Source organism: Protopterus annectens, chromosome 2.part0 (assembly GCF_019279795.1).
Source record: "Protopterus annectens isolate FY-2018-M chromosome 2.part0, PAN1.0, whole genome shotgun sequence".
Taxonomy (NCBI): Eukaryota; Metazoa; Chordata; order Ceratodontiformes; family Protopteridae; genus Protopterus; species Protopterus annectens.
Window position 1 is genome coordinate 725,547,184 of NC_056728.1, and position 20,663 is coordinate 725,567,846.

The following is a 20,663-nucleotide window of genomic DNA, read 5'->3' on the forward strand; positions in this document are numbered from 1 at the left end:
TCAAAATGAAAAATTTATATTGAAATTAAATAATAAGATAATAGGATTTTGGATGCAGGTTCTAACAGTAACAACCATGTAAAATATACAATCTAGCAAATACATTCTGAGAACTAAGCTAATACAAGAATAGACCAAATAGATTTTACCAATAGGAATGAATGAATGTAAGGGCACAAAAATAGGCAAGAGGGACATGGAATTTTTTGGAGAAAATTAACAAAGAAACCAAGGTATTGGGACCATATATCTTGGGGGGGGGGGGGTGAATCTTACAGTCATAAGAAGCCAAGCAGAAGTTTGAACTGTGGGATGGAAACTGCCTTTTCTACCAGGTATTGATAACAGAATATAGGCATAGAGAATGGGATACGGTAGTGTTAAATGAAAGACCAGCACTGGTTAGAAGTTGCAGTCAAAAAAAAAAAAAGTACAGTTAGTAAGGAATATAACATACTACATGAAACTATAAGAATCAAATCAGAAGATTATGTTACACAAGATTAGGAAACAAAAATGGAAAGGCAATATACAAAGTAACAATGGGAAGATATACGTATGGCTCCTCAAGTATGCAACAAAATCTAGAAGATTTGGGATTTATTCATGGAAGGACTTGCATAGACACAGATTTGTATACTCCAGGCAGACTTCAGAGATTTTTTTCCACAGGTAGACAGCAATTTCTGGAAATGACATGGGAAACAGTGGGGTATCGGGGAACACGTTTTTGGGAATGTAACAATTTAATTAAGCAATAACCCACAAGTGGGAGTAGGTAAAACGGGACTCAACCACTGCTGGTGTGGTTTGATCAAGAGGGCAAAGCCTGAGAAATAGTAGAAATGGGGATGGGATCTTTAGAAAAGGGAAACAGTAAATTACATAAAAAGAAATGGAATCAGTGGGAACAGTATGCGCAGAATAATGTTCAGGAGAAGTGATAGTTCAGGGAAATGCAGGAGTTGAGAAATCCATTAAGTGAATAACTGTTAAACAAAAGTAATATTTATACAATGTGGATAAGTGAAAAAAAGTTGTTTACAATTGTCATTATACTGTGTGATGTTAATAAAAATGTTTAAAAAATAACGGCAAGAGAAAACCATTCTGAAATAATATGATAAGTTCTGAAAGATTTAATTCTGTAAAGAAAGAATTGTCTGTGGACATCCATCGTATGGAGTATCCTTTCTCCCTTATTTTAGGTTCAGGAAAGAAGACAGAAATGGATAGCTTGTCTTAAGCTAAACACTGGCACCACTTTAGGCATAAATGAAGGACTAATTATCCAAGAAACAACCACCAACGTTGCTGAAGAAATGTTTAATACAAAACATTTTGTATTAAACATTTCTTCAGCAAAATTTTTTGGAATATTATTGCTTATTTTAACAGCTGAACCTACATTTGATTTATTCAATTGGATATATAAATGAAGGATTAGTTCTTAAGGAAAGCTTATCTTTGCAGAAAATTAGGCAAGATTTTACATAGAGAGCTTGCAACACAGATACTCTACTTGCAGAGATGATTTTCCCATCTCAAGAACATCAAGTCCGCCTGATGAGCTGGTTCAAAAAAGTACAGTTGTGTACAACTACCATAAATGTAGATGTTCGAGTGTCTTCACTGTTGCAGTCATGACTGTAGGGTTCTCCCCTGCCGGCAGGCAGCCCTCGGTCGTCCAGAATCCCAAAGTCTGGGTCCGGCATCGGCTGTTCAACCCTGCTCCCTGACGTTAGAGCACCAGGAGTATAAAGCTGATAGCCGACGCCATCTTCTCCAGTTTTTCTTGCCCCAGATGTCAGGAGTCCCAAAATGAAAATGGTCCCATAACCTTTGCAAATACACCTCAGAAGAATGGTGAAAAAAGGAATCACACAAAAGTAAAAATAAGAGGGGACAGGAGGGAGGGAAACCCAGACTGCAACAGTGAAGACACTCGAACATCTACATTTATGGTAGGTGTACACAACTGTACTATGTTCATCATGTTTCACTGTTGCAGTCATGACTGTAGGGTAGAATCCCAAAGCTGAAAGAAAGGGAGGTGGTCATAAAGAAGAAGGGGCGGCTAAAAGGCCCTGCAAGACTGCAGAGGCAAAGCCTGCCCTAGACTTAGAGCAGAGAGGTAAATTGTAGTGCTTAGAGAAAGTATGCACTGAACTCCAAGTTGCAGCTTCCAAAATGTCCTTGGTAGGAACTCCCCTGAGGAAGGCCGCAGAAGTGGCAGCAGCTCTGTTGGAATGAGTCTGTATGCTCCCTGGGATTTGCTTTCCATGGTGTGAATAACAAAGTCTGATTCCATGAGCAATCCATTTAGAAATGGTTTGTTTAGAAATGGCTTTACCTTGGGAACTTGAAGCATAAGAAACAAACAATTGTTCTGATTTTCTGATGTCCTTGGTTCTGTTCAGGTAAAAACGTAGGTGTCTATGTACATCCAAGGAATGTAAGATCCTTTCCCCTTTATTTTGAGGAGTGGGGAAAAAGGTTGGCAAGTGGATAGTTTGATTTAAAGCCACTTTGGAAACCACCTTAGGCATGAAGGTCGGATTAGTCCTCAAAGATACCCTGTCTTGATGAAAAATAATATAAGGTTCCACCGCCATAAGAGCTTGTAACTCTGAAACTCTCCTGGCAGAGGTTAGTGCTAACAGGATAGCTGTCTTCCAAGATAAAACTTGATGTCAGAAGAAGCGGCAGGCTCAAAAGGAGGCAAGGTTAGTTTTTCCAAAACATAATTGAGATCCCAAGCAGGAATAGAAGGAGATCTAGGAGGTCTTAAGTTCTTAGCTCCTCTGAAGAACTGTCTCATGAGCTGGTGGGAAAAGATGGGAGGGTCTGTATTATAATGAGCAGAAATAGCAGAGGCATGGATCTTAATGGAAGAGAAAGAGAGACCCTTATGTAAGAGATCTGCCAAGTAAAGTAAAATTAAAGTAATGTTAGGAAGAAGAGGATCACAATCCTGAGCCTGCATCCAGGAACAAAATCTTTTCCATTTTCCTGCATAAGATTATCTAGTGCTAGGACGTCTGGCTTCTAAAATGACATCCATAACCTGCTTGGGTAGGAAAGAAGAAATCAAAGGCCCTGGATTAACCAGGCCACCAGGCTGAGAGTTCTGACATGAGAGTGTAGAACCTGACCCTGATGTTGGGACAGAATGTTCGGAGACTGAGGTAAAATCCAAGGGGGCTCCAGGCATAGGTTTTTTAGAGTTAGATACCAAAACTGCCGAGGCCAATTCGGAGCCAACAAGATTATCATCTTGGGTTTGTCCTGTTTTATCTTCAATAAAACTCGTGGAAGAAGAGGTAGAGGCGGAAAGGCATATCCCGAGAGGTTCCTCCAACTGAATGACAGGGCATCCACTTTCCAAGCTTCTCTGTGGAAAGTCCTGGTGCAAAAATTCTGTAGCTGATGATTTAGATGGGATGCAAAGAGATCTATGTGAGGACATCCCCATACTGCTGTTATCATCCTGAATATTTTGGTGTCCAGCATCCACTCGTGTGGATCCGAAAGGTTTCTGCTCAAACTGTCTGCCAGTAAGTTTTGTTTCCCTGGTAGAAACTGAGCTTGAAGATCCAGATTGCAAGCTAGAGCTGTGTTCCATAAATCCATGGCTAGTCTGCAAAGGGGGTAGGTGCTGTCTGTCCGTATTAGTAGTTGTCCTGGTTGTATGAGATTCCTGAAGGCCAATAGAGCTTTCTGAACAGCTAACATTTCCTTTAAGTTGATATGCAGGTGCTTCTGATCCTTTGTCCAAAGGCCCTGCAGACAATTGCCCTGAAAATGGGCTCTCCAAGCATAATCCGAGGCGTCCGTGGTTAGAATCTGAGAGGCAGGTGGTAGACAGAAGGGCTTCCCTTTGTTTAGAGCACATGCCCTGGACCACCAAAGAAATTCCTTTTGAAGGCAAGGAAGGACAGAAATCAGTATGTCCAAACTGTGGCAATGCTGAGACCATACACTTTTTAGGTACCACTGTATTTTCCTCATGTGTAGTCTTGCATATGGTACGAGAAGGATACGGGAGGCCATGTAACCCAAAGCCTGCAGGAATTTCCTTGCAGATAGATGGGTTAGAGTTGCCAAGGCTTTGAAAGTTGATGCCAGCTGTAATTGTTTTTCGGATGTCAGAAATGCCATCTGGGTTGTAGTGTTTAGAAGAGCACCCAGAAAAGTTATCTGTTGTGATGGTGTCAAATTTTACTTTTTTATGTTTACAGAGAATCCCAGGAATTTGAGGAGGTTTTGTACAAAGTCTAGATGCTGGAGTAAGACATCCTTGCTGTCTGCCTGAATTAGACAATCGTCCAGATAAGGGTAAATTTGAATTCCCTTGAGTCTGCAGTAAGCTACTACTGGAGCCAGGCATTTGGTGAAGACCCTGGGCGCAGTAGACAATCCAAAGGGCAGCGCAAAGAATTGAAAGTGCCTCGATCCGGCCTTGAACCTGAGATATTTTCTGAGATCCTGCCTGATGGGAATGTGTAAATATGCCTCCTTTAAATAAAAAGTCACCATCCATGCATCTTTGGACAGCACTGGAAGTAACTGCTGTAGAGTAAGCATCTTGAATTTTGGAATCTCTAGAAAGGTGTTCAAGACCGACAGATCCAGAATGGGTCTCCATGAATTTTGCTTCCTTGGGACTAGAAAGAGCCTTGAGTAAAACCCTTTTCCCATCTCTGAAAGAGGAACCAGTTCTATGGCATTCATGGCCAAAAGAGCTTCCACCTGGTTTAAGGCCTCCGTCCATTGATGTTTTGGAAGGTCTGGCCATCCGCTTGGCCTTGGCAAGGTATGAAAATGGAATTTGTAACCTCTTAAAATCACATGCAAAACCCATTTGTCCTGGGTTATTTGAGTCCAATTTTGATAAAAAAGAGAGAGTTTTCCTCCGAGAGGGGCTTCCAGGTAAGACGTTCCTGCAGCCCAACAGAGGGAGTCATTGAGTTTGTTTCCTTTGAGACTGTGGCCTGTCCTCTCCTCCCCTAGGGGTAGAAGCTGTCCACTGTCTTGGTCTATAAGCAGCTTGTATTTGAGGCCTCCCTCTGGAGCGTCTATATCTACCCCTCCGAGGCCTGTCTGAAGAAGGAAAGGACCAGTTTTTTGATGGCCAATTCCTGCTAAATCTAGGAGGCTGTACTTGTAAGAAATCTTTAACTGTTTGCATGGATTTCGCCTTATCCTCCATCTTTTTAATCACCTCTTCAGCTTTAGATCCAAACAAAACATTATGCTGAACAGGAGCATCCAATAATTTAGCCTTTACTTGTTCAGGTAAATTTTGTTCCTTTAGCCATGCATGTCTTCTAATGACTGTGCCAGAGGCCGCAGCCCTACAAGAAGCCTCCAAGGCATCAAATCCACAATGTAAAACATGCTTCCCAACCTGTTCAGTGGCATGCAATAAGTAATGTAATTCCTTATCATCTGCACAGGCAGAAATGGAAGTAAATTTTGTTTTAAGACAGACAAGAGAAATTGCTGATATTTAAGCATATGAAACTGACAGTTTAAAGCCCTAATGGACAAAGTAGCAGAAGTGTACACCTTTTTTCCCCATCTTTCCAAGGCTCGAGAATTCTTTTCAGTAGGAATGGGATTTTTAGCAGTAGCGGCCTTAACACCCTTAGGACCCTGAGAAATGGTTTCAGGGTCAGCAGTAGGATTCTTGTATAAAAACTGATGGGAATCAGAAACCCTGTAGTATCTATCAGGCTTAACAGGAGCAGGAGGAAAGGAATCAGGGGTTAAGTTAGCCTCCGAAAAGGCATCATCCGCAATATCCAAAACAGGAGGAATAGCCAGGGGTCTATGTTGGGGAAGAAGAAGAAAATCCCTCAGTCTTTTCTTGTATTCTGAATACTCCTGTCCCTCCCAGTGGAAATGTTCCCTCATTTCATGCAGAGTTTCCCCAAAAGAAAAATCCTCAGGAGGAGAAGCTGAAGGAATGGATTCTTCCGCATCAGAATCCTCATAAGGAGGGAAAGAATTTTCCTGATCAGAAGAAGAAACTGAGGAAACAGAAGCCTGATCAGAGGAATCATAATAAACATCCTGCCTTGGCCTTTTGTCTGGAGGGGGATGAGAACCCCTAATCATAGTAAGTAAATCCTCCGCCATCTTGAGTAACTGTTTCTGTGACTTGGGAGCCGGTTCAGAAGAGGCCTGTGTTGAAGTCTTTGATTTAGAAGGAGTCTTTGCCTTTGGCTTTGCCTTTACTTGAAGCTGAGTAGGCCTGAAAACCCCTTCGGAAGCAGGTACCTGCACAGCGGCTCCGGACCCATCCGAAGGAGCATTGTCTGAAGGTCCTGCAACAGAGATATTTAAAGGCCTGGTTGGCTCCTCATGAGAATCCGTTTCGGCCGTCGGTTCTGAAATGGCCAACGACAGGGGCTGCAAAAGTGCCTCACTGACGACGGCCGAACCTGAAGCTGGCTCCACATGTGCGCTATCATCAGATTTGGACCTCGGAGGCCTGTCTTTATCCTTGCGACGCTTGTGAACTCCGGTAGATGGAACCGTATCCGACGACATTTTGTAGTTAAAGCGCCTACCGAAGTAATGAAAAGCAAAATCGTACCTTCGCTTAATTGTATGTTGATTGAATCTAGCACAAAACTGACAACTAGCTACGTCGTGGTCAGGGCCTAAGCAAGGAATACAGTAAGAATGAAAATCCTTATGAGGTATTTGCTTCCCACATGAAATACAATTATTAACTTTTTCTGACATCGGAGTGGAGCAAGAAAAAAGTTTCCCCAATGGGGTACTTAGCTTTGAGTGTTGAAGAAAGTCTTCGGACCGAAGTATATAGAAATATTCGTCAGGAGTCAACCGACCGGCACTTGCGAACTGCTATCACCGCACGACAAGAAAGACTGGAGAAGATGGCGTCGGCTGTCAGCTTTATACTCCTGGCGCTCTGACGTCAGGGAGCAGGGTTGAACAGCCGACGCCAGACCCAGACTTTAGGATTCTGGCCGACCGAGGGCTGCCTGCCGGCAGGGGAGAACCCTACAGTCATGACTGCAACAGTGAAACACGATGAACATCAGCAACGGTTAAGTTTTTCTAACACAAAATTAAGATCACAAGGAGGAGTCCCTGTTGCTTATGAGGCTTCTTATGCAAACACTTTCAAAAGCATTTTCACAAGAGGTTGCATTGAAAGAGAGTCAATGGGGAGACATGAAATGCATGACAACCAAATTTGACTGAAAAGTAAGACAGACCACAGGACAGTAACTCATAGAAATACTGTAGAAGACACTAGCCCTGAATGGGTGCTGGTGCTTTTCTTGGTACCAACTAGAAAAATGTTTCCTTTTACTATTATAAGATTTCTTAATAGCAAACTTTCTTGCCTCCACGAATACCTGCTGCACGACCACAGAAAACGTATTAAAATTATATCATACAGGCAAGTCAACTGTAATTGTTTGGGGTCGGGATGTATCAAACACCACAGGTCTTGAGTGAGTAAATCCATTCTAAAAGGAACCTTGTAGTAATTGTTCCTGCCATTTCCAAAAGAAGGGAGAAATGAAAGTTAATGCACTCACCATAACAATAGATCTGTGTCCTATTTTTGTTTGGCTCAATCTTTGGGACTCGGATTGACTCAGATCCAGTATCGGCACCTTCAAACCTTCAGGATCCAGGGCTATGACTGTGATGATTGGGGAGAGATGGGCAAAGGCTGCCAGCCTAGTCAAATAGAATTTAATATATAATTCTATCAACTGTATAAATAAATGTAAAATACAGGCTTGTGTTTTTAAATGTAAGAAAACACTGTGAAATGTGGAACTGCAAAATATGTGACAACATTGCACTCTACTGTCCCAGTGAAGTATGTTGTATCATTTCATGTTAGAATTTGGCCCGAAGGCGGCTGGATGAAGATTTCATGCCCATTGTTTTAAAGCTAAAGTTTATGACTAGAATTTAGATGTGGAAGGTGCTTTATTGCTTTAGTTTCTGTTAGTATATACATGTGAAATGTCTTCTATTGTTGTAAGTTTCTGTGCAGGTGTTAGATTGCTAAATAAAGCAGTTTGTGGCCTGAGAACTCAAGACCAGGTGTTAAGATGATGCAATATGAACACTGGGAAAACCTAAGTGTCAAAAATGATGTAATTTTGGGAGGGCCTTAGAGACATGTTTGTTAGTAATGTTTAAATACTATTTCTCACAAGGGACCAAAAAGCATTTTGACCTGAACATCTAACTTATCAGCACTCTGCTTATGCTCACATGTAAGTTTTTAGCACTGTGATATTTTGTAGGAATAGTTAAAGCTAGTAAAGATTAATTAGGTATTTTTCTTTTAAACCAGACCTGTCCTACTGTATTATTTTAAGTTTCTGTGTGATCTGTGAACTCTTAGATATCTCTGTGGTGCAGTAGATTTGTCTTGTGTTTTAATTATTATTAAATACCTGTGGCTGGTTTGTGTAGAGATGAAGTATGCTTTAGAGTACATTACATATTTATAGAGTTTACTGTATAAGCCCTTCCAATAAGCCTTAGACTGCATAGTCACATTACCATTGGATATTAATATTGCACAGTAATAATTGGACACCCTTTTAAGGGCCTTTTAGTAGCTGATATTATTAACTGGGTGGTGGCAGTAATCACTGCATAGTCTGGGTAAAAGGGCACAGCTGGAGAATCTGTGTCAGCCTTTCCCAGGAGTGTCTGTGAAGTAGTATAAATACTTATCTCAAAGTGTGTGTGTGTGTGTGTGTGTGTGTGTGTGTGTGTGTGTGTGTGTGTGTGTGTGTGTTGTGTCAGCTACTTGGGCAGGGACACGAAGTGGTGGTTGGACAGAGAGGGTACTGGAGGTTCTAGCTTGCCCAGTTAGGCTGAGACCTGGACCTTATAGCTGTGCCAGTGGGGAGTCTTATTGGGGACCTGGTGAGCAAGGGAGCAGCCAGCCCCAGACTGACTGTGATCTCTGTGTGCACTTACGGGAAATTGTACTTTGTGTGTATTAATTATCCTTTCCTCCTCTAGGAGATGACCTCCCTGGTGTTAGTGGTGAGGACTGAGGCTCCTTGATTGCTGGGCCAGGGCATGGTCGTCACACTGACTCCTTCCCTACCCATAATTCCTTCATCACTGTCAAATTACCTAAAATCGAGTTTGCCCCATATAAGAATATTAGTAACTGGTAATAAAATTATGGCTAGATAAGAAAAACTTTTTTCCCCACAGGACACTGAGACGAAGAGGGTGCCAAGTGGATAGCAAGGAAATGATCTGTTGAGGTTGGAGAGGAGTAGCCTCCCATAAAGACTATTCATTCTCCAAGGAGCTCTAGGTGACAACTTAAAAAGGGGATGGTTGGACGGATGTTGAACCAGATGAAAATAGGACAACACAGATGTAGCATTATGGTGACTACATAACTTTTGTATCCAATGTTGTCCATTTTCATTAATTTCAACCTTAGGAAAAGACTCCCTAGCTGCATAATTTCCTGGGTGGAATTAAAGAAGTATATGTCTGAGAACAGCAAAGCCATAGGAGGAATTAGCTCTGGACTGTACATCCAGTTTATAGTGGGACACAAAGGTATGCACTGTAGACCAGGTAGCAGCTGCATAAATCTCATTAATCAGAAACTGACATTGAAAAACTGTAGAAGTTGCCACTGTTCTTGTCGAATGCACTATTGTTTTTTCAGAAAGGTTTAGACCCAACTTTTCATACACAAATGCAATGCAGCTCAACGGACATCTTGAAAGGGTGACTTTGGAAACACCTTGTCTTAGCTTAGATTTAGATAATGTAATGAATAATTGGTATGATTTTCTGAAATCTTAGCTCTATGCAAACAGAATCAGAGTTGTCTATGAACATCGAGTAAGTGTAATGCATACTCTCCTTTATTAGAAAATTTTGGAAAGAATGCAGGCAAATTAATGGACTGATTTATGTTGGATTTGTTTGCCACCTTAGGAAGGAAAGGCATTCAGTTTTAGGAAAACTGTATTTGTGAAAAAACAAATATGGTGGTTTACATGAAACAGCCTGTAGTTCTGAAATCCTCTTAGCAGAAGTGACTACCACCAAAAATATTTTCTGTGTCAAGAACTTAAGATCCATTGAAGCTGGTCGTTCAAAGGGAAACTGTGTGACAACTTGGAGCATCACAGTTATATCCCATGGAGGCACAAGGGTCAAACTAGGGGTCGAAAAAGAAAGGTTCCCTTAAGAAAGACCTTAGACATCTTTAATGATGGTACAGGAGTCTTGTTATGGCCTGTGTGAAACTTGGAAATGGCTGCCAGTTGAACTTTGATTGTTGAGAAACTAGAACCTTTTTGGAAAGGCTCTAAACCTTTCCCCCACAGCCCAGAAAGAAAATATTTTCCATTTGCTTTGGTACACTCTTTTGGTGTTAGATTTTTGTGATGCAGGGGATACAAATGACATTTTCTGAAAACCAGTCAAAATTGGCCTTTGTTAGAAATGCAGTAACCAAGCAGTTAATTTTAGGGTCTCTAGGTATGGGAGAGGATGCTCGGAAGGGTGGGTGATAAGGGTCTGGTCTGAAACCATCATTCTAGGTGGACTGAGAAGGCCAGATCAAAGATATGGGGACCATACCAGTTGCAGCCAGTACAGAGCAATGAGTATCACCTTAACCTTGACCCTTCTGGCATCCTGAATTAATTTTTTAATTAGAGGAAATGGAGAGAATACATAAAAGAGACCCTGGGGCCAAATGTAGATCAGGGTGCCCCTCTGTGACTGTCCTTGTGGAGGGATTAGGGCAAAGTAACTACTGCATTTGTTGTAGGCACACAAGTCACAGCAAGGTTGGCCCCTGTCAGGGAAGATTTCATTCACCACTACTGGAACTCTGGTGAGGTAAAAGAATGCACCTACTAAAGCTGTCTGTTAATACACTGCAAGTCTCCAGGATATGCATTGCTAGCAGAGCACGATGGGAAGACATCGCCCATTGCCAAACCCTCATGGCCTCAGGACACAATAACATGCCTTCCCCTCCTGTTTGCTGATGTATAAGACCACTGACATATTGTCTGTCTGAATTGAAATCTTGAAATTTCTGCAATGCCAAAAGGACTGCTTTCATTTCCAGAACAGAGATGTGGAGGTCAGTCTCTAGAGGCATCCAGGCACCTTGGACCATCTTCCCCTCATAATGCTCCCCCACCCTAACTGGTAACTACTGCTGTAGGAGGAAGTGGAAAGAATGGACGAATATTTGATGTAGGTTCTGCACAGTGAGATCATCCTGAGCAGAGTGTTGAGGAGGTGAAAAAATTTGGACTATTGCCTGAAAGAATCCATCACAGAACCCTTATATAAAATCTGGACATAGGAATTAGAATAATGGCTGATGCCATCAGCCCTCACAGTTTTAGAATTAGTCATGCTGGTGGGGATGGACTGGATAGCATTTGTAATGCTGATTGATGGAATGAATGAATCTTGTGCAGAGGTAGGGTGAGCATCTGTGGTGTTTGGGTGGCATCTGATAAATTCTAGGGTCTGAGTTGGGGAAAAGTTCCTCTTATGTCTGTTCACTGTAATCTCCAGGTAAAGAAGAAGTTGGAGTAAGAGGTCCCTTTGGAGAAGTAACAGATCCTTCGTCTTGGTTGGAGCAGTGAGGAGACAATTATCTAAGTACAGGAACACCTGGAACCTGAACCTCTGTGGTCACTACAGCCATGCATTTAGTAAACACATGGGAAGCTGTGATGAGCCAAAGGGCAGAGCTCTGATTGGGAAATGATTGGGCTGACAACATGAAATGGAGAAGTCTCCTAAAGTGCCTGTATATTTTTATGTGATAGTAGGCATCCTGGCGATCTACTGAGCACATCTAGTCATCCTTTTTAAGTACAGGCAAAATGGACTGAATCATGACAAACCAGAATTTTGTCTATCTCACATATTGGTTTAAATGACTTGGGTCCAGTACTGGTTTGAGGTTCCCTGTTTTCTTTGGAACGCAAAAGAACCTGCAACAGTTACCAAATCCTATCTAGTCTGGTGGGACCTGCTGGATGACGCTGTCAACAGCTTTTCTACTTCTGCTGTTGCAGATTCTAACTGACTGGGTGGCACTACAGGAATCCTGACTTTTATAACAGGCAGTGTTAGAAATGGAATTAAATATCCTTTGATCATCCTTAACACCCAAAAATCGAAGCCATGGCCTTCCAGGTCTGAGGGTGTAGGGATAAGCACCCCCCTGACTGCCTCCAGAGTGCAACATTGGGCAACTGTTCATGATCACTGGAAGAATTTCTCACAGAAAGGACCATGAAGTCCTTTGTTTTCCAGACCACCTCTGCCTCTAGGATGACTTCCATTAAAATGACTCCCTACTCTGCTGTGGGGGGGGGGGGTGTCTGTCTAAAGAAGCAGCCTGGGTAGGACCCTGTAATTTCCAGAACCATATTTTCTTCCTTCCTTGCTCAGAGGAGTAGAGGAATGGATTTCTCATGGCAAGAAGTGTCTTACCATCTTGCTTGCTTCCAGTCAGTTTGTCTTTAATCTTCAGACCAAACAATGTGGTACCGTCAAAGGGGGTGTTGACAAAGGATGTCTTAAAGCCCTCCGCAAAATCACACAACCACATCCAGACATGGCAGCACATGGCTATGCCAGTACTTGCTGCTCTGGCTGCCCCATCGGCTGGATTCGAAAGCAGATGAATGGAGACATTTGAAATAGATGACAAAGCAGAAAGCTGTTAATTCCTTGGTCTTCTGGATATCCACTGGCAAGTTACCTGAAAAAGAAATGGTAATCTCTATGGTCAATTCTCTTTGGAATTGAATTAAGTGAGACATGCAGATCAGTGCACTCAGAAAAAAAAGCATTTGAAGTGCACATCTGTTTTCCAAATCTGTCCAAAGCCCTGGACTCCTTTTTAGGGGAACAGACATACAAGCTCTACTCTGAGAGTTTCTTCTCCATGACTGCCACGATGATCATGGAATCCATGGGAAGACCCTTACTCTAATGAGGCCTGTCCTTCGGTGCAGCAAGAATTCTATCTGATTTCTTAGGTATGGGCTATGCTATATCAGGTTCGTTCCAGACCCGCTCAGCCACTAGGTCAATGATGACATCAGTGGAAGGAGCCAACCAGGTAGTAGAAGAGCCAGCTCCAAAAGCTTCCAGGAATGCAGGTTCGTCTAGGGAAGGCATATCTGTGGACCATTCCCCTTTCTGTTTCTCCGAATCTAGGATTTCTCTGAAGGAGACCTCTCTAAAGGGGGATCTAAGGGAGCTCTCCCCCTAATTCCAAATCCATGTCTTCTGTGACAGATTCCAGAGGCGAATTCAAATGCTTCCATTTACATGTCTATTTTATATGTACCAGTCATTGGGGAATATCTGGAGATGGGTCTGAATCAGAATGATAACTCAGAATACTTCCCCAAGACTTTTTGGAAGTTGACTGTCCCAGTCGTTGAGGAGAAGGAGTGGATTCCAGAGCAAAATACGTCTGAGGTCAGGTTGGATCCAAATAAGATGGTAGCGCCTCTTCTCTCAACCATGACAGGACCCATTGGAAGGCCTCAAAGGCCATGGAAGAGATAGGAGCCAAGGAAGTCTCTCTAAAAGCGGGAACACAAAGAGAGAGAGAGAGATCCCAAAGCTCCAACCCTTCTTGGCTCTGAGGAAAACAATGTAGCCAAGCTATCAAGAATCGAGACATGTTGTTCAGTGCTCTCAGTAAAAGTCTCTGAAGCATATGTCTGTTTTCCTAATTAATCAAAAGCCCTGGATTCCCTGTTGAGGGAATGGACAGATGCGCTCTCCTCAGAGGGAGGGACAGCTCCAACAATTCCGGGGATGGCCCCTCTCCCTGAAAATTGGCTCCAAAGCTTTGACTCTGACTCTCATCTTGATCTGATAGGTTCAGAGTCAAAACAGACTGGGTCTGAGCTGAAGTAGAATGAAGTATAAGCACTGACACAGGGCCTCTGGAAATATTTGGATCTGAGGGTTTCAGTTCCAAAAGATGGCCCTGCAACGAAGTCAAATGGGGGATAGTCGATGGAAATGTTCCCAACTCTGTTACAGGGGACAGAGTCCAAAGGACCCCTAAATGTATCTGTGTCCAAAGGAATTTCCCCATCATTCTGTCGATGTCGGTTTTGGTGAGACTGAGCAGAACGGGGAGACGTGGAAGAAGCAATTGCTTCTGCAGAGTGGAGAAGAGAGGTCAAGGACTGACTGTTTCTGGAGAAAACAGCAGGCTTCGGATCCAAAGACTTTGCAAGTTCTGGCGTCAAACCAGCAGAGGTTGTGGCATCAGGGGACCGTTCTGTGAGACTCTCAATGTCCTTCTCAGGAGTCTTACTGTTTTGAATGGGATCCTTCAACTCTGAAGCTTCTTTACCTTTTTCATTTTCTTTCTCCCTCAGAGTTGAAGATGAGTAAGAAACTTGAAGCTGGAAGCAGACCCTTTAAAATCAACTGGTCTCTTCTGCTGTGAAGAGCTATGTAGTCAAACAAAGCAAAGGCTTCACATTGCATTTTGCAGTGCACTGCTCCCAAAAAGTACACACAAATGTAGTGGGGATCCTGAGGAGGAATTTTGTGGCCACATCTACCACAGTCTTTAAAACTTTTGTCAGCTGTCAGAAGAAGCTGTCAAAAAGGAACTCCACAAATGTTTTGCAAGAAACACTACACTGACCAACAATTTCACAATCTACTCCAAAATTAAAAAAACACTTGTTCCACAATTATGCTACTATGAAAATACTTAACAGAAAGCTATGCTAACCTATTTAAACACCACAGTGCAAGAAGGAATTTTAGTGTTTGTTTGAAATACTAATAGGGAGGAAGAAAAGTAAGATAGAAACGGGGAAAAAGTTTTAAGTATTCTAAGCAAGTGAAAAAGTAAAACGTTTATCTGTTGACATGATCAGAGCCTCTGCAACCACTCAGATGAAGCAGCAAATGAGATCTGGTGTAATTTGACAATGGTGGGTGAATTACAGGTAGGGGAGAAGTCAGAGCCCTGGATACAAAACTCTGAGGATGCCCATACTGGGTTCGATTCAGATCCTAGTCCCAGAGGCTGATGAGATGAAAATGGACAGCATCGGATCCACTGATGCCTGGGCCAGAAGGGAGTCATCACAGTGATCTTTGGGGAGTCCTTCTGAATCTTCAGAGTGACCCTAGATATTAGTGGAAAAGCATAAAGAATCATTCCTGTAGAAAGAAAAACAATGCATCTTCTTCCAGGCCTTCTTACATAGAGATATGGAGCAGATCTTTGCCAACTGAGGAGGAGACTAGATCTATCTGAAGTATTCCCATAGTTGGATCAATTATCGGAACACCCCCTGATTCAGTTTCCATCCATGTGGGTCTGGCATGGTCCTGCTCAGCTTGTCTGCCACACAATTTTGCTCTGATGGTATGTAAGACGCCTGTAGAGTGAGATTGCACTGAAAAGCTGTATCCCAGGCTACCATGGCTAGTCTGCACCGAAGGTAAGATCAGTTTCCCCTTTGCTTGCTTACGTACCACATTACTGTGGTGTTATTTGTGAACATTTGAAGAGATCCAGAGGACCACAGATGATTGAGAACTGGAAGCATTTATAAGAGCTAACATATCATTCATTTTTGTTTTGATCTGTCTTTTTTATTGCAAGGACAATGCACTTTTACTCCAACAGACTCTGCTCCTTAAGCAAAGTCTGAGGCATCTATTAAAACTGACTATTCTGGAGCAGGAAGGAAGAATAGTAGTCCTGGATTCTTAGAAATGTTGTATCTCTACCAAATCTTCCTTTTCATAAATCTGAAAATCTGAATCTAAAATGTCAGGGGATGTTGAAGTTGGGACCAAAAATATTTCAGGCACCATTGGATTTTTTCATCGTTGAGATATGAAAGAGGTATCATGAGCATCATAGTTGCCTTGAGACTTAGAATCTCAAGGAATTCCCTTGCTGATTAGGTAGTCTGACTGGTAAAACTCAGGAATAAATCTAAATGCAGATCTGTTGTTTTCCTGTGGATGAAAAGCTATTTGAACAGAAGTGCCCAGAAGACCCCACGGAAAAAACAATCCTGTGTGCAGGAATCAGACAAGACTCCTGAAAGCTCTCTTGGACTCCCAGCCTTTGTAGGAGATCCCTTATCCAAATTAGGAATTCCTAATACTTTGAAAAGGACTCTATAAAGATAAGCAAGTTGCCTAAATAAGGAAAATGTGAATACACTTCATTCTGCTGAAGGCTATTACAGGAGCCAGACACATTGCAATACCCTTGGAGTAACAAAGAGATCAAGGGATAATGCAGAGAACAGATAATGTGATCCAGATAGAGAAAAACTTAAGAAACATCTGAAATCTGGGCCAATAAAATTGTGATGATGTGTGTCTTTCAAATCTAAGTTCACTAGAAAAATGAGATGGGGGAAAAAGGGATAACAAGTTGTGAAGAGACAGCATTTGAACATGGGTATTACCATAAGCAGATTCATAATGGAAAAATCTACAACTGGTCTCAAAGAATCTTCTTTCTTTGTCACTAGTGACATCCAGAAATAAATCTATTCCCCTAACTGAGGAGTAGGGACAGCTTCTATCACTCCATGGGTAAGCATATGCTGAATGACATGAAATAGAAGAAAAAACTGATCTGGCGGGTGATACAGATTCCCCTGAAAAGGGGGGAGAGACTCCTACTGCCATCTGTAATCTTCATCTCCTACTACTGTCAGAACTCATCTGTCTGAAACTATTTGTTGCCAAACAGATAAAAAGAGGTTTAGAAGGATTAAAGAAATGTCGGTGGGATAAGGGTTGCAAATCTTAAAATCCTTCATGTAGTATTAGACTATGCTTTGTTCTGTGGGGTTCCTGTTTTTTTTTTTTTTTTTTTTGGAACTTCCCTGCCACTGCTTTTTAAAGGTCTGCTTACCAGCAGTTTGCTAGGATTGGGTTTTTGCTCTTTAAAGAAAGTTGTACAGAAAGCATTGGATCCCTTGGTAAACTTGAAGGAAGGCTGAGGAATCAGAGATCCCTTGAATCTGCTTTCCTCCCTCACCACACTTTTAGAAGATCTCTGTTGTAGAAAATCCAAAAACTAGCTCTTTGTACAAAGGAAAATTCAAAATTTAATTTTTAATAGCCTCTATGAGGTTTTGAGAAAAAAGCCAGGTAAACCTCCTTATAACAGTCCCAGTGACAGCAGCCCTGAAGGTAGCATCACCTGAATCATATGCACATTTCAAACAGCAGGTAGTCACTTGAAACGCAGGAAAAAAAAGTTATACAAAGCAGATTTCTCCTCACAAGAGGAAATAGATGCCAAATATTCTTCATATTCTCACAAGAGGCAAGTGTAGACTTCAACATATGATCCCGACAGCTGAGATTTCTAAAAACATGTGTTGAAGAACAATGCACTTTTTATCCCAAATATATCAAAAAAGATCTCCATCCTTGTCAGAAGAAGAGGGATTACTATTGACCAAATATGAAAAGCAATATATACAGAAAATATGTATTAAAGCAGAATTCAATGAATTCAATCAGATTGGTATAAACAGAGATCAGTATAAGTTTGAAGCTCAAACTCTTGAATCTCCTCAGAAAATGAAGATTCCCTTTTTCTTTAACAAGAAACCACCATAAAGGAAGGGTCAAGAGCCTGCACTAAACCCTGAGCTAAGCCCAATAGTATTTGTTTCTTTTAGCCAGGAATTTCTGTAGACACAGATTCACTTTTGCTAGCAAAAACCTTCTTAGGGATGAGTACAGCTCTCTGGCTTGGAAGAATGGCATTCTCTGCTCATTTTATGCCTCCTCTTCCAGGAAAGTCAAGAGCGTCTCATCCTTGTCTACCAAGGGTACTTCAAGAGGAAATATTTAATCCCAGTCCATGGTGGCTGTAGGAACTACACCAGTGAGACCCCCCCTCTCAAAAAAGATGGCTGGTCTGTGGAACTAGTTTTGTTCACAGCAGAGTAATCATGCTGTGGTGGCAAAAGCTGTTTGATAATTTTCTTCTATTTGACTTTCCTAGTGAAAGTGCAAAAGGAAGAACTGAGTAGGTTTGTTCCATGGTTAAGCTGATAAAGGTGCCCAATTCCTGTGGAAGCCTGGCACTAACAGTTAGTAAAACAGATAAGTCGAAAAAAGGTAATTTTCCCCACTAAAGCACAGTAAAAAGCACTTTATTTTATTAAAGTACAGAAAAATATTTAAAGTTAGTTTTAACAACTTTTTACCACAAAAAGAAAAAGTAACACTCCTGTTTAAAAGTGTTCAAAATCATGTGACAGTCATTAAAATACTTTCTCCTAGCTTAATTTTTACAGAAAAAGTATGTTTTCTGTCATAAAAAAATAAAGTGGAAGATTTTTTTTTCCCCTGAAGGGAACTTACCTGGCCCAGCAATGGAAAACTGTTAGCTGACCGTCAATGCTCAAAATCCCATAAAGTAGCATTTTTTTCTGTGGCAGGAAAGTTCTGAAGGGCTTGGCACCCAAGCCTGACTCTTAGTCATCTCAACCCAAGCTGACTAAAGGTTTGTGTGCATGGAAGTTGTCATGAAAGCTTTGGAAGCTGGACGGCTGTTATATCCTTAGCAGGATATAACCTATATAGCTTAGGCTGCTGCAGCAGTGATTCTTATAAGGAACATTCACTGTTGCCTGGGCCACAAAGGTGTCACTGCCACAATTTTTGGCAAGTCCTCCTGGATCTTTAGAAGAACCCTTGATATCAGTGGAAAGGGTGGAAAGTGTATAGGAACATTCCTGTCTATGGTTTTGAGAAAGCATCTGTCTTCCTGGCCTGTTTGCAAGGATTGCTGGAGTAGAATGTTCTGACAGGAGGCAAGTAAAGGCATTCCCCATAGTTTGATCAACTCTTGGAAGGTCCCAGGGCGCATTTTCCATTTCTGAGGGTTTCTTCTGGTTATGTTTAGCTTTTCGGCTACACAGGTTTGCTCTGATAGAATGCATTAAGCCTGAACAGTGAAACTTCTGAATTACTAACTCCCAGGGTATTACAGCAAGTCTGCAAAGGAGGTAGGATCTTACACCCACTACCCCCTCTTTGTTTATGTACCACATCACTTTGGTGTTGCCTGTGAAAATTTGCACAGGTCCTGAAGACCACAGATGATTTAGGACTTTCAAAGCAAGTATTACTGCCTCCATCTTTTTCACATTTATTTGCATTTGTCTGTCAAGTTTGTTCCACAGAACCTGTGCTTTAAACATTTTTGTAAACCTCTTCCCACTCCTGGTCTGAAGTATCTGTTGTGACAGACTGAAGGGGAGTCAGAAAGGAGAATGAAAGACCCGGATTCCAACAAAACTGGTCTACTCACCATAAAACCTCCAATATACAGATTTGAAAAGATAAAATGTGTAGATGCTGAGTTTAGACTTATCAGAAATATCACTGGAATTTTCTCATATGAAGTTTGGCCAAAGCAAAGTAGCCCAGAATCCTGAGAAATTCCCTGTCAAATATCTGATTTTGATTGGAAAAACTCAAGAAGAATTTTTGAAACATCTCTACATTTTTTGGAGGAAGAAAGTCTTGTCCCAGGGAAGAATCTAACCAATATCGCAGGAAAACAAAAGGCGGAGGCGTGTCCATATTCATTAAGGATATCCACACCTCCAGGCTAGTTGCTCAGCATAATGCATCCGAGATTATCTAAGTGCAACTAACTCTGGGCAAGATCGCAATCCAAACTGCAGCTTGCTACAGAGGGTCTATATTACAAACCCGAATGCTTACCTTATTGAATCCCTAAACGTCGACCCGTCCTTATCCAAATGCAAAAACATCAAAAATCCAGAAGAGCGAAACCGGAAACGCCAAATCGTCATGGTTGGCCTTCTGCGGTATAGCAAGAGCGAAACCGGAAACGCCAAATCGTCATGGCTGGCCTTGTGCGATATAGCTCCGTAAGGTAAGTGTGCGATAGTTACGGACCTTAGAGTTAGGGTGCGGGTTAAGGTAAGTGCATAGATGGTAATGTATGTTAGATTTAGTGTAGGGTTTTGTTAAGTGTATGTGTGTGGATTGTTTAGTTTGTTTGGGTTTAGCTTTTTAAGGAAAGTGCGCGATAGTTACAGACCTTAGGGTTAGGGAGTGGGTTAAGTGCATACATGGTGGTATATGTAAGCTTTAGTGTAGGGTTAGACATAGGGTTTAGTTTAGGGTTAGAAGTAGGGTTTTGGTTAGTGTATGTATGTTGTTTATTTAGTTTGTTTGTGTAGGTAGTATGTAGCGGGTGGTGGGGTGGGACAAGTATGATAGTTTGACGTTTTGAATTTCGCTGTTTAGGGCATTCAGTGTTTATGCGGGTTCGAAGAGGAGGGGTTGACGTTTAGGGATTCGATACGGTAAGCGTTCGAGTTTATAATATAGACCCGCTACATATCCCCCACCATGCCCCAAGATTCCCACTCCTCATTTCTTGATACACTGGAAAATATTAGGGTATAACCTAACACCCTAATAATGGGCGATTTCAACTACCCCACCATTAACTGGGAAAACTACTCATGTACCAACTCTTGTGCTCAATGTTTTCTGGAATTCATAAATTCCAACCCCGTGGATAAACTTATCCA

At 41.8% G+C, this 20,663-nt stretch overlaps 1 protein-coding gene across 3 annotated transcripts in view; it reads right to left on the reverse strand.

Annotated features, from left to right (window-relative positions):
* RAD23B (RAD23 homolog B, nucleotide excision repair protein) overlaps positions 1-20,663 on the reverse strand; it is a 1,748,186-nt gene that overhangs the window by 716,487 nt on the left and 1,011,036 nt on the right. The gene's annotated exons all lie outside the window — the stretch shown is intronic.